At 42.7% G+C, this 18,697-nt stretch overlaps 1 protein-coding gene across 6 annotated transcripts in view; it reads left to right on the top strand.

The window, feature by feature from the left end:
* GPR19 (G protein-coupled receptor 19) overlaps window positions 1–18,697 on the top strand; it is a 30,278-nt gene that overhangs the window by 2,442 nt on the left and 9,139 nt on the right. For 5 of the 6 annotated variants that reach the window (XM_023750045.1, XM_023750048.1, XM_023750043.1 and 2 more), the window contains 2 exons: window positions 10,518–10,703; window positions 13,656–13,812. The gene's annotated coding sequence lies outside the window, so the exon portion shown is untranslated. The remainder of the gene's footprint in view (window positions 1–10,517; window positions 10,704–13,655; window positions 13,813–18,697) is intronic. The other variant, XM_023750047.1, reaches the window with a different exon arrangement.

Raw genomic sequence — 18,697 nt, 5'->3', positions numbered from 1 at the left:
CATTCCCCCCCGCCCGAGAATAGTCAGTCCATTCCCTTTCTATGCCCTGATTCTATTTATTCACCAGTTTATTCTGTTTATCACATTATTTATTCACTTGATTTTTAGATTCACTTGTTGATAGATGTGTATTTGTTGTTCATAATTTGTATCTTTACCTTTTTCTTCTTCCTCTTCTTAAAGGATACCTTTCAGCATTTCATATAATACTGGTTTGGTGGTGATGAACTCCTTTAGCTTTTTCTTATCTGTGAAGCTCTTTATCTGACCTTCAATTCTGAATGATAGCTTTGCTGGGTAAAGTAATCTTGGTTGTAGGTTCTTGCTATTCGTCACTTTGAATATTTCTTGCCACTCCCTTCTGGCCTGCATGATTTCTGAGAAATCAGCTGACAGTCATATGGGTACTCCCTTGTAGGTAACTGACTGTTTTTCTCTTGCTTCTTTTAAGATTCTCTCTTTGTCTTTTGCTCTTGGCATTTTAATTCTGATGTGTCTTGGTGTGGTCCTCTTTGGATTCCTTTTGTTTGGGGTTCTCTGCACTTCCTGGACTTGTAAGTCTATTTCTTTCACCAGGTAGGGGAAGTTTTCTGTCATTATTTCTTCAAATAGGTTTTCAATATCTTGCTCTCTCTCTTCTTCTGGCACCCCTATAATTCGGATGTTGGTACGCTTGAAGTTGTCCCAGAGGCTCCTTACACTATCTTCATATTTTTGGATTCTTTTTTCTTTTTGTTTTTCTGGTTGGGTGTTTTTTGCTTCTTCGTATTTCAAATCTTTGACTTGATTCTTGCGATCCTCTAGTCTGCTGTTGGAACTCTGTATAATATTCTTTATTTCAGTCAGTGTGTGCTTAATTTCTAGTTGGTCTTTTTTCATATCCTCGAGGGTCTCACTAGATTTCTTGAGGGTCTCACTAAATTTATCGGCGGTTTCTAGAAAATTCTTGAAAAACCTTAAAAGTTTGGTTTTGAACTCTATATCCAGTCGTTTGCTTTCCTCCATTTCTGTCATTTGTGACCTGTTTCTTTGTCTCCACATTTTTTATGCTTCCCTGTGTTAATAGGGTAGCTTTCTGTGCTAGGTGTCCTATAGGGCCCAGTGGCTCAGCCTCCCCAATTACCTGATGTGGACACTCTTGGTGCACCCCTTTGTGGGCTGTGTGCACAGTCTTGTTTTAGGTAAGTGTGGGGAGCCGATATAGGGTTAAGCCTTGGACTGACCTGTTGGCAAAGTCACAAACAGGTCTTCCAAGTCTTAAACAACCCAATCTGAGAGGTGGCCGCTATCATTTAAAAATAAAAAAGGGGGAATTTGCCAGAAGCCGGTCCATCCGTGCTGCTTGACACAGTCGCTCCAGGGAAGAAACATCTGCACAGCATATGTTTCAAGGGACTTGGGGTATGTGGCATACTGTTCTTAATATGTTTGCTCCCCTTCTTAGCGCTATGTATTTTAACCAAGGTCACCTCTCCAGGAAAGGTTGTTTCCCCAGGTGGGGATTTTTCCCTGGAGTTAGGGATTAACAGGACTAAGGAAGGGAATCAGTAAAACCCCTTAACTAAGTGCCAGGCGGGTAGTTAATCACTTTAACTACGAACAATCACGCTTAAGCTACATAATCTTTACTTAGGGTAATCTCCTTCAGTTACTTCCTTGTAGCTTAACAGAACAATAGAGTAGTGACCTTGGAATGGAGATAACAAATGCCCTAACCTTTGGAATAGAATGGATAGGATTAAAATCAAATGGTATAAATACAGATGTAACTGGAGAATAAAGGGAGAACCTCGCTATGCTGATCAACTGAACGCTGCCTCCGTGTCCTTCATTCTTCGCCGACTCCGTCCACACCTTTGGGAACCCCTGGAACTGCTGGGGCTGGACCCCAACAGTTAAGTCTTGATTGTTGTAGGTATCACTGGGAGGAATTGACCTCCAGGCCAATTGGCTGTGAGAATCAGCTTTGTCTGCAGTGGAAGAACTTCTGTGCTGGAGACACCCTTCTGGGGCAAGACTTGCTTCAATGGGGCTTTGGTGCTCACTGAGTCGGCCCCCTGAGTGTGTCCCTTATGGATCTGAGGAGTTGTAATCTGGATGGTCCCACTCTGACCACTGGGTACACTGGCTCTTGGATCTCTAAGGAGGTGCTAATTTAGCCTCTGCCTGAGGCTACCCAGAAGGAGCTATGGAGAGATCTGCAGATTCCTCTTCTTTGTTTGGGGTTTGGAGGTGTCCAGATGAGGCCCAGCTGTGAAGCAGTGCAAGCTGCTGTGGGGCCTTGGGCCTTCTTTTAGATGTTCTGGGTCTCTCTGACCCAGCTGCAGTTTGTTAGGTAATTTTCATATTGCAAAGGGCCAGGCCTTTCATATGCAAAAGCCTCTGCGCACAGCTTGGGTGGGGCGGGGGTCTCAGGGGATCAACAGGGCGGAGCAAGCAGCTATGGCTGCTCCTCAGTCCTACCCTAAGAGGCCCAGCGTCTCAGTGTCCCAGTAATTGCTGCAAGCACCTCTGAGAGAAAGCCACCCTCAAGTTCCGACCGATGCCAGACAGTCCAGTTTCTCCCCGTATGAGTCTGGGTCCCCAGAGACTCGCCCGGAACTGGAGTTCAGAGCAGTTGGGGGCTTGTGACTCCCTCCGGATTCAAAAAGACAGCTGCGTCCTCAGTTGCCAGCCCTTGCCTCGTGCGCCTCCGTACCTCTGCACTTTACTTCCACACCTCCTCTGAGTCTCAGTGTGCTTTTCTCTTTCCTTCTAGTTGTAGAGTTTCCACTCAGCCAGCCTTCCTGTGGTTCTGGATGATGTCCGTTTTGTCTTTTAGTTGTATTTTTGAAGTGGTTGTGCGAGGCAGCAATTTCCCGTGTTTACCTATGCCGCCATCTTGGTTTCTCTTCAGTATGGGTTTTTGTTTGTTTGTTGTTTGGTTGGTTTTTGGTCAGTATGTCTTAAAGCTCTTCATTTTGCTACTAAGAAACCACTGCTTTAAGAGTTCCCTCTAGAACAGTGGTTCTCAACCTTGGCTACACATTAGAATCACCTGGGAATCTTTTTAAAATCCTGATTCTGGGCCTCATCCTCCGGAAATCTGTTTCTTTGTTATGAGGTGGGGCACAACATTAGTAACAAAGAAACAGAATTATCCGGAGGATGAGGCCCGGAAATCAGGATTTTAAAAAGATTCCCAGGTGATTCTAATGTGCAGCCAAGGTTGAGAACCACTGCTCTAGAAGAAGGAGGAAAGAAATTAGACCTGTGGTGTAAGACCACCTGATCTGGATAGCTATATATTTGAAAAATTCTGGAGGAATAAAGTCTAGAGTTTGAGATGGGCAGACAAATAGGGCATAGTAAGCTACTAGTATATTCAGAAAACAGACCACTCTGGTAAAAATGTGGTGAGCATCCTAATTTTGGAAAGGTCAGTGATGAAGTCATTAACACAGGTCCCAGGAATATATAGGATTTGTTGTAAAAATGGGGAATTTGAACCTCCTAAGCTGGTCCTTTGATCTAGCACAGGCGAAACAGATAATGATGTCTTTATTGCACTGTCACATGGTGAATCTTGGGCTCTCAGCAGGCCTAAAGGCAGTGGAGGGGTGGAGTGAACTTTTACAACCCACTCTGCTCCATTGGTTGGGGAGGAGCATCAAGGCATCATTGAAGTGTATGCATGTGGATGTTCTCCAGTGGGTCCGTGCCTGTGGGAAAGCACGCGCAGCAGGACATTGATGATGAAGCCCCTTCTCATAGCCTATCAGCTTGATGTAGCTGCCCTAACTACCCAACTGGTGTTGTTGGTACTAACAGATGAGAAAGGTGAGGTTCAAGTCTGTTTTTGTAGCCTTTTAATGAATAGGGAATCATTTGGAATAAGAGGGATGGCATGGAATTTGAACTTGTAAGGACAAGGTACTTTCTAGGAGGACGACTCTGGTTTCTAGGAATATATGTGTTTCAGTAGTTGAAACCACCTACTACTTCAGTCATTGGATATCAAGACCCATATGGGGCAGTAACGGCCAGGAAATCTTCTGCCACATAGGGTAACCTTCCTTTACTTGGGCCCCTCTTCTTGAGAAGCACATTAGTTTGTTTATTAAGAGAATTGGTGAAAGGGCTAAACATTGTCTCCTCGGTAAGGAGGCAAGGGATTCAGAGACTGGGCAGGGGTCAATAATTAGAAGTTATGAAGTGGGTGAATAGCAGATTATGCAGAAATGAGGAATGGAGTCAAGTAGAAGGATAGGAGACTCAGGATGAGGAGGGAAGCAATTGAAAGTTAGAAATAGAAAAATCCCAAGTGGTGACACTTTAGTTAAGCTGTTATAAAAGTATGTTAAAATAAGAGTGCTGCCCTGGCTGGTTTGGATCAGTGGATAGAGCATCAGCCTGTGGACTGAAGGGTCCTGGGTTTGATTTCAGTCAAGGGCACATACTTTGGTTGTAGGCTCTATCCTGGCCCCAGTTGGGGCACGTGCAGGAGGCAGCCGATCTATGTGTCTCTCTCACGTTGATGGTTTTTTCTCTCTCTGTCTCTCCTCCCTTCTACTCTTTCTAAAAATCAATGGAGAAATATCCTCAGGTAGGATTAGCAAAAGTAAAAAATAAAAAAAAATAGGAGTGCTGCCTGAAATCAGAGACAGACCACTCTGTAGGACTTTTGCAAAATGTAGGAGGGTGAGAACTGATTAGACTACTCTTAAACTCTCACTCACATCAAGGGCATAAATTATCAAGATGATGGCTGGGGAAGGGGTTTTGAAGAGGATATTTGAATGGAGTTATTGGAGCAATGTTAGAAAACAAGTCAGGGAAAGAGAGAAGTGGCCACAGTCTTTACCTAAATTAAGCTTCCCTATCTACAGCAGGCACAAACTAAGAGAAGGGAGGAAAGCCTTAACTTTAAGTCGGGTGGTAGCTTTTGACTACTATACAGGACTGAATATTTTAATTACATCTCTTTCTTTAAATTTTTATTTATTGATTTTGAGAGAGAAAGGAAAGAGAGAGAAACATCGACTTGTTGTTCCGCTTATTCATGCATTCATTGGTTGATTCTTAAAAGGTTTTTTTGATTGATATTTAGAGATAGAGGAAGGGAGAGAGAGAGAGATTGAGAAACATTGATGTGAGAGCAGGACATGGATCGGCCACCTCCTGCACACCCCACCGGGGATCCAGCCCACGACCCAGGCATGTACCCTGCCCGGGAATCGAACTGGCAACCTTTTGGGAAATGGGACGATGCCCAACCAATGAGCCACACTGGCCAGGGCCATTGGTTGATTCTTGTATGTGCCCTGACAGGGGATCGAACCTGAAACCTTGGTGTATCAGGATGATGCTCTAACCAACTGAGATACTCAGTCAGGGCCAATTACTAACGTCTGTTAATTAAAAGTAACCAGAAAAAGGAATGGGACTGCCCAAGTTTTCACTCAGGGTTGGGAAAAGAAAACCTCCCTAGAAAGGGTACTCACAGGAACAGTGAAAAATAAAAATTAAGTTGCCTTAAGTTAGTCTCAAGTTATGCTTGTGCAAGGTGCTGGAACACTATTGTTGAGCTTTGTTTTTCATATCTTAAAGGTATAAAGATAAATTGAGTGACATTCCTCCCTACAAGAATGTATGAACACAATGCAATATTACATATGTGTTTACAGAAGTAATATGTGTGAAAATTAAAGAAGTTCAATAGTAAAAAAGATGTAACTTATTTTGGAGAGGGTAGGGTTAAGAGGGACATAGAACCTCAGAAAAGATGAAACCCACCTGGCTTTAAGAGAGGAATAGATATTCCCAAGGTGGACAAGGCAGAGGAAACCATGTGTCAAATCTAAGCTGTGGAGGCATGAAACAGCATGGTGTACATGTGGGTAAACTTCAGTGGAAAGGGCCTGCATATCCAGGTGGGTGATTAAAATGGAGGTGAAATGGAGGCCATAGGTATTGTGGAGGTTCCAGTGGGGCTGTTGGCAGTCACGCCAGTGGAAAGTTAATGGAATTTTATTTTATTTTTAAAAAAATATTTGTATTGATTTCAGAGAGGAAGGGAGAGGGAGGGAGAGATAGAAACAAGATTAGAGAGAATCATTGATTGGTTGCCTCCTGTACACCCCACACTGGGAATCGAGCCCACAACCAGGGCATATGGCCTGACCAGGAACCAACCATGACCTCCTGGTTCTTGGGCTGATGCCCAACCACTTAGGCACACAGGCCAGGCCAAGTTAATGGAATGGAATTTTAAACACACACACACACAAATACCAGTCATTTCCTCCATCAGTCATTTCCTTCCACTCCTTGCCCTTCCCTTTTATAAAATTTGATAAAATTTGCCAGTTTGTTAGGGAGTGCTGAGAGGGTAGTACATGAACTCTTCTAACTCAGCACCCACAGCTTATTGGATCTGGCTCTATTCTGACTTAAGCTGAGTCAATCTGCCTCCTAAGAATTTAGATCAGAACATTGAGAGACTAGGTCATATTCCGCCCCTCCCCTCCCATCTTTATTGAAGCATGATTGACAAATAAGAATTATATATATTTAAGGTGTACAATGTTATGTTTGGATATACCTATACATTGTGAAATGATTACCATAACCAACTAACTAACATAGCCATATCACATAGCTACCATTTTCTTGTGTGTTGTGGTGACAACACTTAAAATCTATTCTCTTGGCAAATTCAAGTACACAATACATTATTATTAACTACTAGAGGCCAGATGCATGAATTCGTGCATGGATGGGGTCCTGAGAGGGGTAAGGGGGGGCAGGACGCGATCAGCCCTTTGGGCAGGGGGTAGGATGCCCTTGCCGAGCCTGGGATCTGGATCCATCCCACTGACATTTGCGCAGGTTGTCAGGAGCCACCTGGCGGTCGCTTTTATATTGTTTCTTCCTTGCAGAGCATCTAGGGAGGGGACGCGGCGGTGGTGCCCAAGGCTGACTTCCAGGAGTCTGGCGGCTGTCAGAATTGTGCTGGTGGCGCTGGTTTGCTGGTGCCTGGCCTGTTCTTGGGAGATTGGACCTGCAAGACTACTGAGGGAGGGAGTGGCTGCGGCAGGGCTGGTGGGCCACTGGGATGGGTTGGTCAGCTGAGCGGCACTCCCACTGTGGGAGCGCAGTGACCACCAGGGGGCAGCTCCTGCATTGAGCGTCTTCCCCCTGGTGGTCAGTGCATATCATAACGACCAGTCGTTCGGTTGTTTGGTCACTTAGGCTTTTATATATATAGATAGTCACCATGTTGCACATTAGGTCTCCAGACCTTATTCACCTTATAACTGAAAGTTTGTTTTCTTTAACCAGTATCTCCCCATTTCCCTCCAAGCCCCTGGTAACCACCATTCTACTTGTTACTATGAATTTGATTTTTTTTAGATTCCACATGTAGGTGAGATCGTGCAGTATTTATCTTCCTGTGTCTGGTTTATTTCACTTAGTATAATGCCCTACAGGTTCATCCATGTTGTCACAAATGGCAGGATTTCCTTCTTTGTTAAACTGAATAATATTCCAGTGTGTGTGTGTGTGTGTGTGTGTGTGTGTGTGACATTTTCTTTATCTGTCCACTGACAGAAACTTAGGTTGTTTCTATATCCTAGCTACTGTGAATGATGCTGCAATGAACATGGGAGAGAGATGTCTCTTTGAGATAGATTTCGGTTCCTTTGGATATAGACCCAGAGGGGGATTGCTGGATCATATGGTAGTTCTATTTTTAATTGAGACTGACTCATTTAGATAGAAGCGTTGAACTTATAAAGCCATGTAAATTTCAGAGGCAAAGTCGCCATTTGGGGCTTCCATTTGGGGGCAGCAATGCAGTGTAAAGCAGAATGAGCTGATGTCTAAGAGAAGCAGAGAGAATAGGAGACAATAGACCTTGAAGGCCAGAGACAAAGAGAGGGAGTTGGTGGCTGTCTCGGTGCTGACAGTTTTCGGATCCCTTATTTCAGTCCACTTACCACTTCCTGTTCTTGAGTTCCCTGCAGTTCTTCTGAGTCTTTATAATAAATCCCCCTCGACCTAAGTGGCTTCCTTTCTTCCTTTCCTTTTAGATAACACTGTAACATGCCTAATTCTTTTCTCCCCTTCCTCATATTCTCAGCTTAATAAAACCACACACCTTCCACATCTGGAACACACACATATGTACCAGAGACACTTATTTAATACACTACAGCTCAAATATGCCCAGAAAAAGGAGGTTTCTTATTTTTTTCTAGACTTTCACCTGTGTATTAGTTTTCTATTACCGCATAACAAAATGCCCCAAAACTTAGTCACTTAAAACAATAATAAACATTATCTCATTATTTCGGTGGGTCAAGAATTTGGGAGCAACTTAGCTGGGTAGTTCTGGGATGGTAGCCTAGGGCTGGAGGACCTGCTGCCAGGGCGGCTCACTCACCTTGGTGGCCAGTTGGTACTGGTTGGTGAGAGGCTTTAGTTTTCCGCACATGGGCCCCTTCACGGGATGGCTTGAGTGTCCTTATGACGTGGTGGCCGGCTTCTCCCAGAATGAGTAATCCAACAGGAGGAAACAATCCTTGTTAGGATCTAGTGTCAGAAGTTACAGAGCCCAGCTGGCGTGGCTCAGTGGTTGAGCATCGACCTATGAACCTGGAGATCACAGTTCCATTCCCGGTCAGGGCACAGGCCCGGTTGCAGGCTTGATCCCCAGTGTAGGGCATGCAGGAAGCAGCTGATAAATGATTCTCTCCCATCATTGGTGTTTCTGTCTCTCTCTCCCTCTCCCTTCCTCTCTGAAATCAATAAAAATGCATTTTTTGGGGAGAAAAGAGAAGTTACAGAGACCCACTTCTGCCCTGTTCTTTTTATCAGAAACAGGTTACTAAGTCTGGCCCATATTCAAGGGGAGGGCTACTAAGTGTCACCATTTGAAGGGAGACATATCAAATACTTTGTGGACATATTTTGAAACCACCACAACTATTGGGTTACAGGGGGCGAAAGTGTCCAATCCCATTTTAAATATACATAGTTCAATTTAATTTCATTATTTAAATGGTTCCTTTGAATAAAAATGCTTTATTTTTCATAATGCCTCCCAGGGCGGTCCTGTCGTCTCTGAAGGTAACATCCATTTGTGTGGAGGACGGGGAGGGCTGATGTGCACATCCTTGTGGCATGGGTGAGAGAAAGGGCATCTCCTGACTCCGTTCCGGACCTGGCAGGTTTCCGGCATGATATCCCTTCTCAGCGGATCTCCGGGGAGCCTGTTAGCCTGTGATGCTAAAGCCTGCAGCTGGTGAAGTCATGGCCCGTTTTTGGCTTCAGTCTCCTAGGGCGTATTGGTCAGCGCCTCTTGCAGATTCAACTTCCCCTTGGCCCTTGCTATGGAGTCACCTGGCCTGGCCACGGCAGGCCCACTGGCTGTTAGTTCAGCAGTGCTTCAAGGGAACCAGGAAGGCTTGGGATACTCGGCTGCTCTACCTCTGCCTGACCGTGCTGCTGGGGACTTGCCACTGGCCAGAACAGCCATGGCAAGTGCAAGGAATGAGGTGAGGGGCCTGGACAGTGTCTCCAAAGGAAAGCAGAGGCAGAGATCCCTTGCCCAGAGTGCTCCTCTCAACATGGGTGCAATTCATTATGGTATGTAAGCCCCCTAACGACCCAGTCCTAATCTCTGTGAGTTTGTTACCTTACAGGGCAAAAGGGATTTTGTAGATATGATTAAGTCAAGGGCCTTGCGAAGGGAGAGTAACCTGGATTATCTGGTGGGTCTAATCTAATGACATGGGTTCTTAAAAGAAGCTTTCTAGTCTGCGGTCCAAGTCAAAGGGAGATGTGACTATGGAATCATGGTTAGAGAAATACAAAGTTGGTCTTGAGGATGGAGTAAGGGGGCTATGAGCCAAGGAAAGTGGGTGGCTGGAAAGGCAAGGAAGTAGATTCTCTCTTGATAGCCTCCAGAAATGAACACAGCCCTACCGTCACCATCATTTTAGCCCAGTAACACCGTTCTAACCTGCAGACCTGTGAGGTAGTGCATTTATGTTGTTTTAAGCCACTGCATTTGCGGTAATTTGTTCCAGCCACAATTCAGAATGGATACACTCATATCCAACTTTGGCCTAGAGAGAGTCAGGCCCAGTGACTGGCTGCTTTGTCTGGGTTCTCCTTTATCTCTCTCTCTCTTTGTCACTAAACCTGAAAGCCAGAGGACAGACGCACTTTCCATGTCCTGCTTTATCAGAGAGCAGTATTTATTATTTTTTTCATCTTCATTTAGACATTAAAGTTAAAAGAGAAGTACAATAAACTCATATGCTCTTCACCTAGATTCACTATTTGTTAATGTGCTGTCATATTTACTTTCCTTTTCTGTGTATGTGTGCATGTGCGTGCGTGTGTGTGTGTGTGTGTGTGCGTGTGTGTGTGTGTGGTGTTGTTGTTGTTGAAGTATTTGAAGGAAGTTGCTTGTGGAAGTTGAGGATCAAGAAATTAGCTCCCATAAAACTGTCTGCATGCTCTAGGACCCCTTGGAAAGTTTTTACCTGGCCCAGCCTGAAGACCTGCTCTACCGGACTGAACACTGAGTAACCTCTGGTTGATGACAAGGGAAGGCAGAAACAACGGAATTTCAAGAATGGCTTCTAAAACAGTAGCCTGGATTCGAAGCCTGTGGTCTGGATGCACATTCCTAGTTTGAATTTCAGAAGGTGAATATTCCTTCTTTCCATTCCTTTTGTAAGTACTAAATGGTGCCATACTTCCTACTCGTAGGGCAAATTGATTCTGTAGGGACAGGAATAAAAATCATTCAAATCATTTTCAAAATAACACTCCAGCCATACAAGTATTGTAGGATTTTATGTGTTTGGATGAAAGGTAACTGTCTCTTTATCTTCTTCCAAATGGCTAGGAATATGTTTGGTGATTACAAAGTTAATATTTTTAACAGAATTAGTGTTTACACAACATACCTTCTAGTAATTATTAATAATATTCTGATTCCTTGTAAAATTATTTTAATTATTATTTTTTCTTTTTTAAAAATTATTGTCATTAAGCCATGACGTACACATACAATCACCCTAAAAGGAATGAATAATTTAGCCTCTTTTTTTTTTGTCTCGGATAATTTAAAGCAATCTTTTTTATTTCTTTTGTCAAAGGGCCATAGTAATGAATCCTATAACATTAGTTTGACAAGTTATCTTGGTCTAGCCTAAGACTTATGATGCAGACTAGTATAGTATAATGTGCCTGACCTGGATTCAAGGTTAGTTTCAAATCCTAGCTCCCACACTAACTAGCTGTGCAGTTTGGGGCACATTACTTACCTTCTCTAAGCCTTGGTTTACTCATCTGTCTCATAGTTTGATAGGATTAAATGACATCATGTACTGAATCTGACACAATAAATGTGAGTTGTTTCTATTGTTGTTGGTTATTGACTATTAGGAGAGATAATATTCAAGTCACCAGTCTGCTGGTTTTCTAACAGTTTCTTCAAACACGTATCAGCTTTCCTGATAAATGAATTTTCTGAAAGTGGCAAGTATTAGAATTAACACAGTTGAGTTTCTCTGTGACTCTTATAGAGAAAAACTAGAAATAACCTGACTCTTCTAAAATAAAAGGAGTAAATATGTCTTAAGCTGTGGATATTGCATCAGGAAGGAATTTCAGTTTCTTCACTTGATCTTAGCCAAAAAGTGGAACTTCAATTTCTTGAAATCATACTCCAGCTCCCCTGAGCTACCTCTTTTCTCACAGTTTGCATTTCAGCACATTGCAAGTCAGAACTTCTCCCCAAACATAAATATTCAGAATTGCCATAGTTAGGATTCTGAGTTTAAAATAATCAGTTATATGCCAGCTTTAGGAGACAAATATATAACTGGTTTACATTTCTGATTTGGGTAGTCCAAATGTTATCCAAGGAATTAACCTTATTAATCACATTTATTTTTATTAAAATAATTTAGCAGCTCACATGAAAATATATTTATCTTTGCTCCTGTAAAATTGTAAAGCGTTTAAAAATTGTTCCTGGTGTCAAACATCAGGTGTGGATCTCAAGCATCTCCCAGTGAAGGCTGTAGGTCTTTGATGAACGGCTTCACAAAAGTCAGAAGTCCCAGCCTGAAGAGAAATACGTTTCTCATGTTCTTTCCACCACTTGGTGATGGCACTCCACAGTCATTCTATGAAGCTGGCATTTTCATTCAGTTGCAACTAAACTGTTTTTTTTTTAATATTTTTAAAATTGATTTTTTAGAGAAAGAGGGAGAGAGAGAGAGAAACATTGATGTGAGAGCTGCCTCCCTCCCTAGGCATGTGCCTAGAACCTGAATCGAACCAGCAACCCTTCAGTGCAATAGACAGTGCCCAACCAACAGCTACACCAGCCAAGGCACCCCTACACAGATTTTTCAGGAAAGAAGCTGTAGAGGATGGAGTTACCATCGCAGTGTCCACACAAATTCCTAGAGTCCTTTCAAGATTTAGGGTCAGCAACAATTCAGTAAGGTAAGGGCCCATTAAGTAAGTTTGGCTCTGAAAATGCTAATTGAAAATCCTCCTCAGCAATTCAGCCCTTTTCCTTCTGCTTTTCTGAAGCCAGCTGGGTCCCATGGTGACCGGTTCTGAAAGAAATCATCCCCTTCAGCAGTTACCTAGCACCATGGCAACCGAGACGTCAGCAAAGCAGGATAGACCTTGGAACAAAACAGCTCCTACCAGGCTTTCTCCCTGCTACTCTAATTCAGCCCTGTCTGAGGCCTAGGGATGGGGTGAAAGACGTGCAGACAGCCACACTCAGGAAATCCTGTGTATTTTGGTGACTTTTCCGTGAGCATAGACATATGGGCACATAGTAAATTGTGTTACGAGAATTCCTCTAAAACATAGAGCATATTGAAAGGGTGGGGATGGATTGTGGGAGGAGAACAAGGAGGTAGATATGGAATGCCCTTTGGGTTTATTTAACGTTATATAAAATTTATATTTGTATTTACAAAGTAGATAAACAGGGAAACTGGACCCCCAGATATATGGCTGGCCTGATGTCTATTTAGACAAAAGACCTCAGGGAAATATTTTAAAACTTATTTTTATTTACCTGAGAGTTAAATGAATTAAAAATGGCTTTAGTGAACACTGAAGGGGTTGTAATGCTGTCCGTGGTGCTGAATACTCCATTGTCCCATATGTGCCAAGGGGGCTCCGGAGGCTGGGTAGGGAACCCCTTGTCATGTTAGGGGACTGATGATAGGAAAGAAAGGGGCTGGGGAGAAAGCATCATTTCCAACCCTACCAAGCAACTCTGAATGCCCAGAATAAAACGTTCAGATGAGAAAGAAAACAAAAAATTAAGTGGAGAATGCTGAAGGTTTGGATAGTTGAATCTTCCCTTTTCATATGGAGATTTTCGGCCTGAGCCAATCAGATTGGAGATTTCTGCTGCTTTGCTCCCGAAAGGAAAAGTGGGGGGAGGGAGCGAGAAGATGGCCACATTCTCCCCTGGAGCCACATGATCCATTTCCCATGTGACACATTCCAGAGCCTTGGAAAAGAGAAGGGAGGGGCACCCAGAGAGTGGGGCTGGGGGCGGGAAGATGGTTTAACAGTCAACCCTGCACAGCGTCATCTTGTCTCCTTACCAGGAAGCGGGCTGTGAGCCAAGGCAAAGGCAGAGGACAGATATGAATGTGTTCCCAAGCTTTCCTGGTGGCTTATGGCATTCTCCAAACTCCCATGTAAGGGCTATTGCTGACCAAGAAGACCCAAGGAGACTGGCTCTAAGATCAAGTCCGGATGGAGGTATGTGCCAGAGATCCCGCGGTATTGTGGCTGAAATTCGGCTTAGAGAACATAAAACCTTTTATTTTTATTTTTCCAGGCAATTTGGGGTTCTTGTCTTGGCTTATTGGCTGGTTAGGGGCTTAGTTTTGTTATGGGTCCAGCAAAGATGCCTAGGTAGTTCTGCAAAATGAATAATTCACCAGAGTAAGTGCCTGTTGAAGAAACAGATGGAAATTCTGTATAGTGGTAATTCATAAAACAAAGCAGTCATTGATGAAAACGATCTTTTTCTTTGAATCCGGGAAGGAGGGAAAAAAATGTTACTGAAACCAACTAGATTTCATTGTCACTGAAGTAAAATCCTATTTCATCCCTCTCTAGCTGCTTATTCTGTGCTCTTGCTCCCAGAGGTTGTTGGCAGTGGCTTCAGGAGATGAGGGGGCAGGCGTGCTGTTTCTTTGTGCTGTGCAATCCTTTTCCTTCTGATGTTCCTGATACCAGGAGGGCTTGTGATAGTTTCCAGCTCTGGTTCAGGACAGCAGACTGCCACCGAATTTCAAGCCTTACAGAACAGCTACCAAGAGGGCCCCCGTAAAGTTCTCAAAGGAATCTCCCAAAGTTACAGGCTAAAATAATCTTCCATGTATTCAGATCTCAGTATCTTGACCATTTCTACCCAGCATAGAGAAGGAAGCTAACAAGTTTAAATTTTACTTTGTCTATATTTTACAAATACTTACAAAGTTCTTACTATATGTAAGGCATCAGTCTAAGCACACCAAAATCAATCATGTAATCCGTATGATAACCCTCTGGAGGAGTGTTATTAGTACCCACATTTTGGTGATGAAGAAACTAAGGCACAGCGAGGTTAGGGGACTCTCCCACAGTTGCACAGCTAGTAAATAGTAGGAACAGGATTTGGACACAAGAAACTTGACCCCGGAGTTCATGATCTTAACCACTGAACCATGCTGCTTCTCTGCTTGTGTTATTTCAGATGATGTCAACAATTGATTTGGTTACACATTTTGTTCAGTTGATGCTACTAGAAGATTGAATCAGCTTGCCTGGCTAAAACAGATCCCCAGTGAAATCTATATTTAATCTTGAATTATCCCAATAGTCACATTCTGTACCCCCAAATAACCCAGTAAGTAATAGCCTGTTCTCTTCCCCTTATGCTGTATAGATATCTGGTAGTAAAACACTGTGTTACTATGGTGACCAAATGATGTCTAAAGGAAAAAAAGAGATCTGGAATTACATCATGGTTGATTTTTAAAAAATCAAACCTAGAAACATTCTTCCATCCAGCCTAAGCATGTTCTCTTTAAAAGCACTTACCGGGTTCCAAAATAACAGATTCAACGCTTCTAAAATTATGAACATAAACTACGATATCAAACTGCTTAGATATATTTCTTTAAAATAATATATTTTAAAACAAGGGAATTGATCTCTCTCTTTGTAAATTATTTTAGGTTTTTAAGGAACAATGAGGAAGTTTTTATGTTTGTTTTTTTTAACTTCTGGAAATTTTCGAGATACAAGGATTTTCTTCCTTTGGTCTGTGTAGTTTCCCTTCTGGCCCTTACGAAATAAAAGATGACTGATCTCGTGCTGTGGGAAAACTAAGAGAATTTGCTAGGTCAAAGATACTAAGAGGAAGATAAGGGAAAGGAGTCTAAAATTTGTAAAATGCTTCACTAAATGAGGTGTTTCCCTTCAGGGTTTCATTGAAGAAGACTTTGGAGAGTAATTATGTGCCCTACAGTATTGAACTTTAGTTAGTCCTTTAGATTAAGCCTTTCATCCCTGCTGAAATCTACATTTCCCTGGGATAAGTAATGCATTCACACTAATCTGGCCAACTGGAGGGAGCTTCTTGTATCCTTCCATCTTTGGATTGCTAGCACTTAGCACCAGGCCTGGTTTATGGTGAGCTTTCCATATATATTTGCAGATGAAGAATGGGAAGACTCAAGACTGGCAACATTCTGCCAGTTTGGGGCCTGGTAGGAGCCATTTTGGGGCCCATGCCTATTTTGTTTTGCATGTGTTTATAGGGAGGATCGTGAAGAGGTAAATGTGCAGTAGGAAAAAATTATGCCTGAAATTTATGTATGCTGTAGTCAGAGTGACCCTGGAACAATGGCACATTAGAGTTCAAAACATTCTTGGAGATTACCAATTCCTTTGGCATCCTACATAATAAAAGTGTAATATGCAAATGTTTCTCAACCTCAACACTTTCGGCATTTGGACTAATAATTCTTTGTTGGGGGTAGGGGGTGTCCTCTTTACCCTGGTGGTCAGGGGTCCCGGAGCTCCCCTCAGCCACAAGCTGGGCTGATGGCCTCCCCCAGTTGTGACAACTAAGAATGTGTCCAACCTTTGCCCAATGTCCTGAGAAGTAAAGTGACCGCTGAGCCACTGCTCTAGAGCCCATGCTCTCAACCACTACACTGTACAGCCTCTTTATATTTAAAATGTGCATAGAGTTATTTTCTTCCACATCTAAAGAAGGAAATGCACTTTCAGATTTGGGTGCAGGCTATGAAACCATCCTGGAATGTCAAAGGCTTTTTAGATCATAGGTAGAAGTTTAGTTACAGAGAAATGTTCATAGGTGGATATTTGTAATGAACTTATCGAATCACACCATTGACTAGTGAGGAGAATAACCATGTTTCTCTCTCTTATTACTTTTTTCCTGGTTCTCTGTGCCAGGCACCCTTCAGTCTTCAAGAATTCAGATTTCAGGTGTCACTTACGGTATGGCAGGGCAGTGCTTATCAACCAAAGCATCAAAATAGATAGCTGTGTCCCAGACAAAAGTAATCACTTCCTAATAAACAAACTACCAAAGTTTGCCAGTGATTTAATTTTAAATTTTAATTATACATTTAAGGATGTCTATATAATTATTTCCTTTTCAACATGATTTCTTAGGTTGAAGATTAAGTATTGGAGTTATTGGTTGAGCTTCTAGAGTTGCAGATAATTCTGGATATATCTATTGGGGAATGTCACACATATGAACATATTTGTCATGTCTTTCTCTGAAGAAAAAAAGTTGAAAATTATTGGTGTAGGTGGTTAGATGATATACAGAGAGGATGAAAATAAGCATTGAGAAATGACAGCAGTAGCATTTTAACCTACAAAATGTCTAAAAATATATGGCACTAAAATTAATAGTAACCATGTGAAACATAAGCAAGTATACATTCAACAATATTTTCAGTGATATATATAGGTGCATAATTTGTCCATGAAAAATATACGTTAATGCACATTCAAATCTAACTTTTGCTCCATGAACTTGAAGGTTGCTTTCTTGGAAAAACTGGGTGGCAGACAGTGGTGCAGATCAAAATTTGTCCAGAGTGTTGATGTGGATTTGATGTGAGACAAATGTAAATGCTTCTGAAAAACAAGAGTTCTTAGTAACTCCCCAGTGCTTATACTTGGTTCGTAATGAATCATTCACCTTCTTTTCAAACACCTGTAAATCGCATTTCTTGTACAGTTCTTTCCTTTGAGTGTAACGATCTGGTCTTTGCCTCCCCAACTCTTTGCTATTCAAGTTACACTACTAGAGATGCGAACTGAACCAGAGCTTGGAAATGAAACTGTACATTTAGCTCCAAGACAACTGTTTGTCTCTACTTTAGCTCAGTGAGCACGCATCAGGTATTCAAAGAACGTTTATTGTAATGTCAAAGGCTCACAGTGCTGGGCCCCAGCAGCTCCAACCAACTTCCCTCTCTTTCTGGCAAAATGCACTCTCAGTGTGAGCTCTCTGCTAGTGAGGGTGGTAGATTATAAGTTAAATGGACGTGTGTTGCTCATTACAATGTCTACCTATCAGTTTTAGTTCCTAGAGTTAAAATGACCTTAGAAATCATTCAGACCAACTCATTCACATGTGGACATGGAAACAGGGATTCGGAGAGATCGATTTACTTAATTAAGGTCCTTACACTGAAATAAATAAATAAAGACCTGGGTCCCTTGACTTGCTGTTCAGTGCTTATATTTGGAGTCAGAACCCAGGTTTCTTGGTCCCTAGCCCAATGTTTAAGGTGAAGTAGAAAGTACTACATTCTTTAAGCCTTTCAGGATTTCTAATATTCTAGATGCTGGTAGGGTAGTGGAAAGTGATAGGATGGTTGGTATAAGTTTTAGTCTTCACACTCAGTTATATAAGAAATGCTATATTGAATTAATTTCTATTGCCACTATAACAAATTATCACAGATTTAGTGGCTTAAGAGAACAGTCCCTTATGTCACAGGTCCGAAGACTGGGTGGGCTTGGCTAGTTTCTCTGCTTGGTCTCAGAGGCTGAAATCCAAGAGTTGTCAGGTCTGTATTCCTTTGTAGAGGCTCCAGGGATGATTCCCCTCCCCAGCTCATTGTGATGGTTAGCAGAATGCAGCACCTTGTGGTTGCAGGACTAAGGGCACATTTCCTTGGGCATAACCGTAGGGCTAAGGGCATCACTCCGAGAGGCCTCTCCCTTGTGGTGGTGGTGATGGTGGTGGTGGTGGTGGTGGTGGTGGTGGTGGTCCTCCTCCTCCTTGTTCTTTAATATATTTTTATTTCAGAGAGGAAGGGAGCGGGAGAGAGAGCTAGAAACATCAATGATGAGAGAGGATCTCATGCACGCCCCCCTACTGGGGATCAAGCCCACAACCCGGGCGTGTGCTCTTACGGGGGAATTGAACTGTGACCTCTTGGTTCATAGGTCAACATTCAACCACTGAGCCACGCCTGCCGGGCCTTCCTGGTTCTTGCAGGTGGACCCTTGCATCTCAGAGCCAGCAACAGCTTGTCAATTCCCGCTTATGCATGGAATCTGTCTCTTCCTCTGCTACCAACCAGAGAACAGGGTT

Source organism: Myotis lucifugus, unplaced genomic scaffold (genome assembly GCF_000147115.1).
Source record: "Myotis lucifugus unplaced genomic scaffold, Myoluc2.0 scaffold_10, whole genome shotgun sequence".
Taxonomy (NCBI): Eukaryota; Metazoa; Chordata; class Mammalia; order Chiroptera; family Vespertilionidae; genus Myotis; species Myotis lucifugus.
Note: the sequence above shows the minus strand (reverse complement) of the source record. Positions and strands in the feature narration are given on the sequence as shown.